The sequence below is a fragment of the Salvelinus namaycush genome, chromosome 21, assembly GCF_016432855.1.
Source record: "Salvelinus namaycush isolate Seneca chromosome 21, SaNama_1.0, whole genome shotgun sequence".
Taxonomy (NCBI): Eukaryota; Metazoa; Chordata; class Actinopteri; order Salmoniformes; family Salmonidae; genus Salvelinus; species Salvelinus namaycush.
In genome coordinates, this window is record NC_052327.1 from 56,092,652 (window position 1) to 56,100,151 (window position 7,500).

Sequence of the window (7,500 nt, forward strand, 5' to 3'; positions counted from 1 at the left end):
GTATATTGGGAAATATGTTGGCAGTCTGCTACAGTATATTGGAGAATATGTTGGCAGTCTACTACAGTATATTGGAGAATATGTTGGCAGTCTGCTACAGTATATTGGAGAATATGTTGGCAGTCTACTACAGTATATTGGAGAATATGTTGGCAGTCTGCTACAGTATATTGGTTGAATATGTTGGCAGTCTGCTACAGTATATTGGAGAATATGTTGGCAGTCTGCTACAGTATATTGGGAAATATGTTGGCAGTCTGCTACAGTATATTGGTTGAATATGTTGGCAGTCTACTACAGTATATTGGTTGAATATGTTGGCAGTCTGCTACAGTATATTGGAGAATATATTGGCAGTCTGCTACAGTATATTGGAGAATATGTTGGCAGTCTGCTACAGTATATTGGTTGAATATGTTGGCAGTCTGCTACAGTATATTGGAGAATATGTTGGCAGTCTGTTACAGTATATTGGAGAATATGTTGGCAGTCTGCTACAGTATATTGGAGAATATGTATATTGGTGAAATATGTTGGCAGTCCGTACAGTATTGGAGATATGTTCATTCTACTACAGTTATTGGAGATAGGTTGGCAGTCTGCTACCAGTATATTGGAGAATATATTGGCAGTCCCTGCCTACAGTATATTTGGAGAATATGGGTTGGCAGTCCGTGCTACAGTATATTGGTTGAATATGTTGGCAGTCTGCTACAGTATATTGGAGAATATGTTGGCAGGTCTTCTACAGTATAATTGGAGAATATCGTGTGGCAGTCCTAGCTACAGTATATTGGATTGAAATATGTTGCAGTCCTACTACAGTATATTGGGGGAAATATGTTGTGTCACATCTGCTACAGTATATTGGTAGAATATGATTGGACAGGCTACGCTACAGTCATATGGAGAATATGTTTGGCAGTCTGCTACAGTATATTGGTGAGAATATGTTGGCAGTCTGCTACAGTAGTAATTGGAGAAATATGTTGACAGTCTGTTACAGTATATGGAGAATATGTTGGCAGTCTGCTACAGTATATTGGAGAATATATTGGCAGTCTAGCTACAGTATAATTGGAGGCAATGATGTTTGGCAGGTCTGCTACAGTATGTTTGAGAATATGTTGGCAGTCTACTAAGTATATTGGAGAATATGTTGGCAGTCTGCTACAGTATATTGGTGATATTGTTGGCAGTCTGCTACAGTATATTGGTGAAATATGTTGGCAGTCTGCTACAGTATATTTGGAGAATAATGTTTGGCAGTCTGCTACAGTATAAGTTGGATGAATAGTGTTGGCAGTCTGCTACAGTATATTGGAGAATATGTTGGCAGTCTGCTACAGTATATTGGTTGAATATGTTGGCAGTCTGCTACAGTATATTGGTTGAATATGTTGGCAGTCTGCTACAGTATATTGGTTGAATATGTTGGCAGTCTGCTACAGTATATTGGAGAATATGTTGGCAGTCTACTACAGTATATTGGAGAATATGTTGGCAGTCTGCTACAGTATATTGGTTGAATATGTTGGCAGTCTGCTACAGTATATTGGGAAATATGTTGGCAGTCTGCTACAGTATATTGGGAAATATGTTGGCAGTCTGCTACAGTATATTGGGAAATATGTTGGCAGTCTGCTACAGTATATTGGAGAATATGTTGGCAGTCTGCTACAGTATATTGGAGAATATGTTGGCAGTCTGCTACAGTATATTGGAGAATATGTTGGCAGTCTGCTACAGTATATTGGAGAATATGTTGGCAGTCTGCTACAGTATATTGGTTGAATATGTTGGCAGTCTGCTATACTTTTTTACGATTCTCCCTGTAGATTTGGGGATTCTGTCCTGTGTTCCCTTTAACTAAGAGCCACGGGTTGAATCCCCCAACTTGACAAACTGAATGCCAGCTTGAGGTTTTGCATACATTAGGCATTGATGGCAATAAGAGATTTTTTAGGTCACTGTTGGACCCAGCTCCAATAGAACAATGGCGTTGTGCTTTTAGATACCAGTTAAAACACAGACTGGATTAGAGTTGGCGTAGTCATCATTTTTTTTTTTTAAAGACAAGACATTTATAAGTATAATAATTTTTTTACAGTTTTTGTTGTTTTACAAATTTAGGGTTGGGCATTTCATTTCCCTCTGTCATGGGGCAACTTCACATAGTCCCTTATAAGTCATAGGACGTCATAAGCCATAGGACTTCATAAGCCATAGGACTTCATAAGCCATAGGACTTCAACTTCATAAGCCATAGGACTTCATAAGCCATAGGACTTCATAAGCCACATGACTTCATAAGCCATAGGACCTCATAAACCATAGCCCCTCATAAGCCACAGGACTTCATAAGCCACAGGACTTCATAAGCCACAGGACTTCATAAGCCACAGGACTTCATAAGCCACAGGACTTCATAAGCCATAGGACTTCATAAGCCATAGGACGTCATAAGCCACAGGACTTCATAAGCCATAGGACGTCATAAGCCACAGGACTTCATAAGCCATAGGACGTCATAAGCTATAGGACTTCATAAGCCATAGGACTTCATAAGCCATAGGACTTCATAGGACGTCATAAGCCATAGGACTTCATAAGCCATAGGACTTCATAAGCCATAGGACTGCATAAGCCATAGGACTTCATAAGCCATAGGACTTCATAAGCCATAGGACTTCATAAGCCATAGGACTTCATAAGCCATAGGACTCATAAGCCATAGGACTTCATAAGCCATAGGACTTCATATGACGTCATAAGCCATAGGACTTCATAAGCCATAGGACTTCATAAGCCATAGGACTGCATAAGCCATAGGACTTCATAAGCCATAGGACTTCATAGGACTTCATAAGCCATAGGACTGCATAAGCCATAGGACTTCATAAGCCATAGGACTTCATAGGACTTCATAAGTCATAGGACTTCATAAGCCATAGGACTTCATAAGCCATAGGACTTCATAGGACTTCATAAGTCATAGGACTTCATAAGCCATAGGACTTCATAAGCCATAGGACTTCATAAGCCATAGGACTTCATAGGACTTCATAAGCCATAGGACTTCATAAGCCATAGGACTTCATAAGCCATAGGACTTCATAAGCCACAGTCAGCTATCCTCTATTAGTGTTGCGCTCTAACACCACACTAATTACACCCATCAGCAAGACAGGGCATCGTGATGATCATCAATAGCATCAGATTCTTAGTCATCAAGCAGGGTTCATCATCAATAGCATCAGTAGAACAAACACACAAGGTAGCTGCATACATGATAGAGCCCCCTGCCCCCCCTCAGTAAGGCCCCCAGCCCCCCCTCAGTAAGGCCCCCAGCCCCCCCCTCAGTAAAACAACAAACACAACATACATCAAGACTTTCTTTACAAGCACATTGTATTTCATATAATAACATTTTAAATTGGTTCTTTTGTTTGAATAACATATAGGATGTACATTATGTATGTTGTGTGTGTGTATATAAAATAGTCACTTCATTAAAATAGTCAGAATTCATCTAAGATAAATCAAGAAATCTGTCATTCATTTAGACGTTTTTTGCTGAGATCTTCGTTGGGTAATTTTGCATCTAGCTAAAGGTGTTTGGTGCAATATTTCTCAATTTAAAAAAAAATGTGCCTGAAAAACTAGTCAGTGCACTGCATTCAGTCTATGGAGTCGGGAAAGTCTGGCTGTGCTCAGGACTGATTTCTGAGAACTATAACCTGTCTACAACTTCATCATCTGAAAGCTAAACTATCGTAAATAAAGCACGAGCTAAATTCTGTTTATCAGCGCCCCCCCCCCCCCCCCCCCCAAAAAAAAAATGTTTTGCTATTTGGCTAGCAGTCACATTGAGCAGCCAGGCCACAATTTAATTACATTTTTTATTTAACTAGGCAAGTCAGTTAAGAACAAATTGATATTTACAATGACGGCCAAACCCAGAGGACTCTGGGAAAATTGTGCGCTGCCCTATGGGACTCTCAATCAACTTATCAAGTCTCTGGGCAAGTGGGCATGATCCTAATCCAATCAAATTTTATTTGTCACATAATCCTAATCCATACCCACCCCTCCTGTATGTCGTGACAAACTCACTTACAGAACGTAGTTTTGGACAAGACTGACTTTATGAGCAAAATTATCCTATTTACACTTTGTAGTCAATTTTGACACTATAATCAATGTTTCTGCCTCATACCCAGCTAGCTTAGTGGATCTGGGCCGATTCCAGCTGAGAGCTGGGGCACTCGGCCGAGAGTCAGGTGTGAGTTATCTGGCACAAATGTATTACTTGAGGCTTGGGCCCGATTGGGGCTACTCTCTGGCAGATGATTACAAGGGCTGCTTTATATAATTAACATTTAATAATTTATTTTTCCCATATTTTCTACATTGTTTCTGTGATCAGAAAAAATACAATTAACATTTAAATGAAATTATTTAAGAGTACTGTGTAGTATTTTAGTATTTTGATACTTTGTGCAAAGCAATTGATAGGCATTCAAAACTTTGTGGATGGAGCCTCCGGAATGTATGTATAAAATGTATAATAGTAATATTTAAAATTACTAAATCGGTTAATTTTGTATACATTTATAAAAGTTTGGATCGGGCCGCTTCTGGGGGGATGCTGGCAAAGTCGGCTGAATTCCGGTAGAAGGAAACGGCCCGATGTACTGCCGATTCTGGGCAGTCGTTAATTTTGATTCCGGGTCGAGTCCAACACCTGATTCCGGGCCGATTCCGGCCTCCCGGAAGAGGGCCGCTTCTGGGCCGATTCCTCATTGCTAGCTGGGTATCAATGCCACATAGGCCGTTTAAAACCAGATAAGTTGGTTCTAAGGGGTAGCTGACCTTTAAAAGGAAAGGGATCATTGGAGAATGTCTGATTACTTCTTACAGTACTTTCTGCATCCCAAATGACACTCTATCCCAAATATACAGCCCTGATCAACAGTAGTACGCTATATACGGAATAGGGTGCCATTTGCGACGCATGCCTAGTCCCTTTGCACTATTTCATTCTGATGACGTCATGGGCTCTCCAGTAATGGCCAGTAATGTCCAGTAATGTCCTGTAATGTCCAGTAATGTCCAGTAATGTCCTGTAATGTCCAGTAATGTCCAGTAATGTCCAGTAATGTCCAGTAATGTCCAGTAATGTCCTGTAATGTCCAGTAATGTCCAGTAATGTCCAGTAATGTCCTGTAATGTCCAGTAATGTCCTGTAATGTCCAGTAATGTCCTGTAATGTCCAGTAATGTCCAGTAATGTCCAGTAATGTCCAGTAATGTCCAGTAATGTCCAGTAATGTCCTGTAATGTCCAGTAATGTCCTGTAATGTCCTGTAATGTCCAGTAATGTCCAGTAATGTCCAGTAATGTCCTGTAATGTCCAGTAATGTCCAGTAATGTCCTGTAATGTTCTGTAATGTCCAGTAATGTCCTGTAATGTCCAGTAATGTCCAGTAATGTCCAGTAATGTCCTGTAATGTCCTGTAATGTCCAGTAATGTCCTGTAATGTCCTGTAATGTCCAGTAATGTCCAGTAATGTCCTGTAATGTCCAGTAATGTCCAGTAATGTCCTGTAATGTCCAGTAATGTCCTGTAATGTCCAGTAATGTCCTGTAATGTCCAGTAATGTCCTGTAATTTCCAGTAATGTCCTGTAATGTCCAGTAATGTCCAGTAATGTCCTGTAATGTCCAGTAATGTCCTGTAATGTCCAGTAATGTCCTGTAATGTCCAGTAATGTCCTGTAATTTCCAGTAATGTCCTGTAATGTCCAGTAATGTCCAGTAATGTCCTGTAATGTCCAGTAATGTCCTGTAATGTCCAGTAATGTCCAGTAATGTCCAGTAATGTCCTGTAATGTCCTGTAATGTCCAGTAATGTCCTGTAATGTCCAGTAATGTCCAGTAATGTCCAGTAATGTCCTGTAATGTCCAGTAATGTCCAGTAATGTCCTGTAATGTCCTGTAATGTCCTGTAATGTCCTGTAATGTCCAGTAATGTCCAGTAATGTCCAGTAATGTCCTGTAATGTCCAGTAATGTCCTGTAATGTCCTGTAATGTCCAGTAATGTCCTGTAATGTCCAGTAATGTCCAGTAATGTCCTGTAATGTCCAGTAATGTCCAGTAATGTCCAGTAATGTCCTGTAATGTCCAGTAATGTCCAGTAATGTCCAGTAATGTCCAGTAATGTCCAGTAATGTCCAGTAATGTCCTGTAATGTCCAGTAATGTCCAGTAATGTCCTGTAATGTCCAGTAATGTCCTGTAATGTCCAGTAATGTCCAGTAATGTCCAGTAATGTCCTGTAATGTCCAGTAATGTCCAGTAATGTCCTGTAATGTCCTGTAATGTCCAGTAATGTCCTGTAATGTCCAGTAATGTCCAGTAATGTCCAGTAATGTCCTGTAATGTCCAGTAATGTCCTGTAATGTCCTGTAATGTCCAGTAATGTCCTGTAATGTCCAGTAATGTCCAGTAATGTCCTGTAATGTCCAGTAATGTCCAGTAATGTCCAGTAATGTCCTGTAATGTCCAGTAATGTCCAGTAATGTCCTGTAATGTCCAGTAATGTCCAGTAATGTCCTGTAATGTCCAGTAATGTCCTGTAATGTCCAGTAATGTCCTGTAATGTCCAGTAATGTCCTGTAATGTCCAGTAATGTCCAGTAATGTCCAGTAATGTCCAGTAATGTCCTGTAATGTCCAGTAATGTCCTGTAATGTCCTGTAATGTCCAGTAATGTCCAGTAATGTCCTGTAATGTCCAGTAATGTCCTGTAATGTCCTGTAATGTCCAGTAATGTCCAGTAATGTCCTGTAATGTCCAGTAATGTCCTGTAATGTCCAGTAATGTCCAGTAATGTCCAGTAATGTCCAGTAATGTCCTGTAATGCCCTGTAATGTCCAGTAATGTCCTGTAATGTCCAGTAATGTCCTGTAATGTCCAGTAATGTCCAGTAATGTCCAGTAATGTCCTGTAATGTCCAGTAATGTCCAGTAATGTCCTGTAATGTCCTGTAATGTCCAGTAATGTCCTGTAATGTCCAGTAATGTCCAGTAATGTCCAGTAATGTCCTGTAATGTCCAGTAATGTCCTGTAATGTCCTGTAATGTCCAGTAATGTCCTGTAATGTCCAGTAATGTCCAGTAATGTCCTGTAATGTCCAGTAATGTCCAGTAATGTCCAGTAATGTCCTGTAATGTCCAGTAATGTCCAGTAATGTCCTGTAATGTCCAGTAATGTCCAGTAATGTCCTGTAATGTCCAGTAATGTCCTGTAATGTCCAGTAATGTCCTGTAATGTCCAGTAATGTCCTGTAATGTCCAGTAATGTCCAGTAATGTCCAGTAATGTCCAGTAATGTCCTGTAATGTCCAGTAATGTCCTGTAATGTCCTGAAATGTCCAGTAATGTCCAGTAATGTCCTGTAATGTCCAGTAATGTCCTGTAATGTCCTGTAATGTCCAGT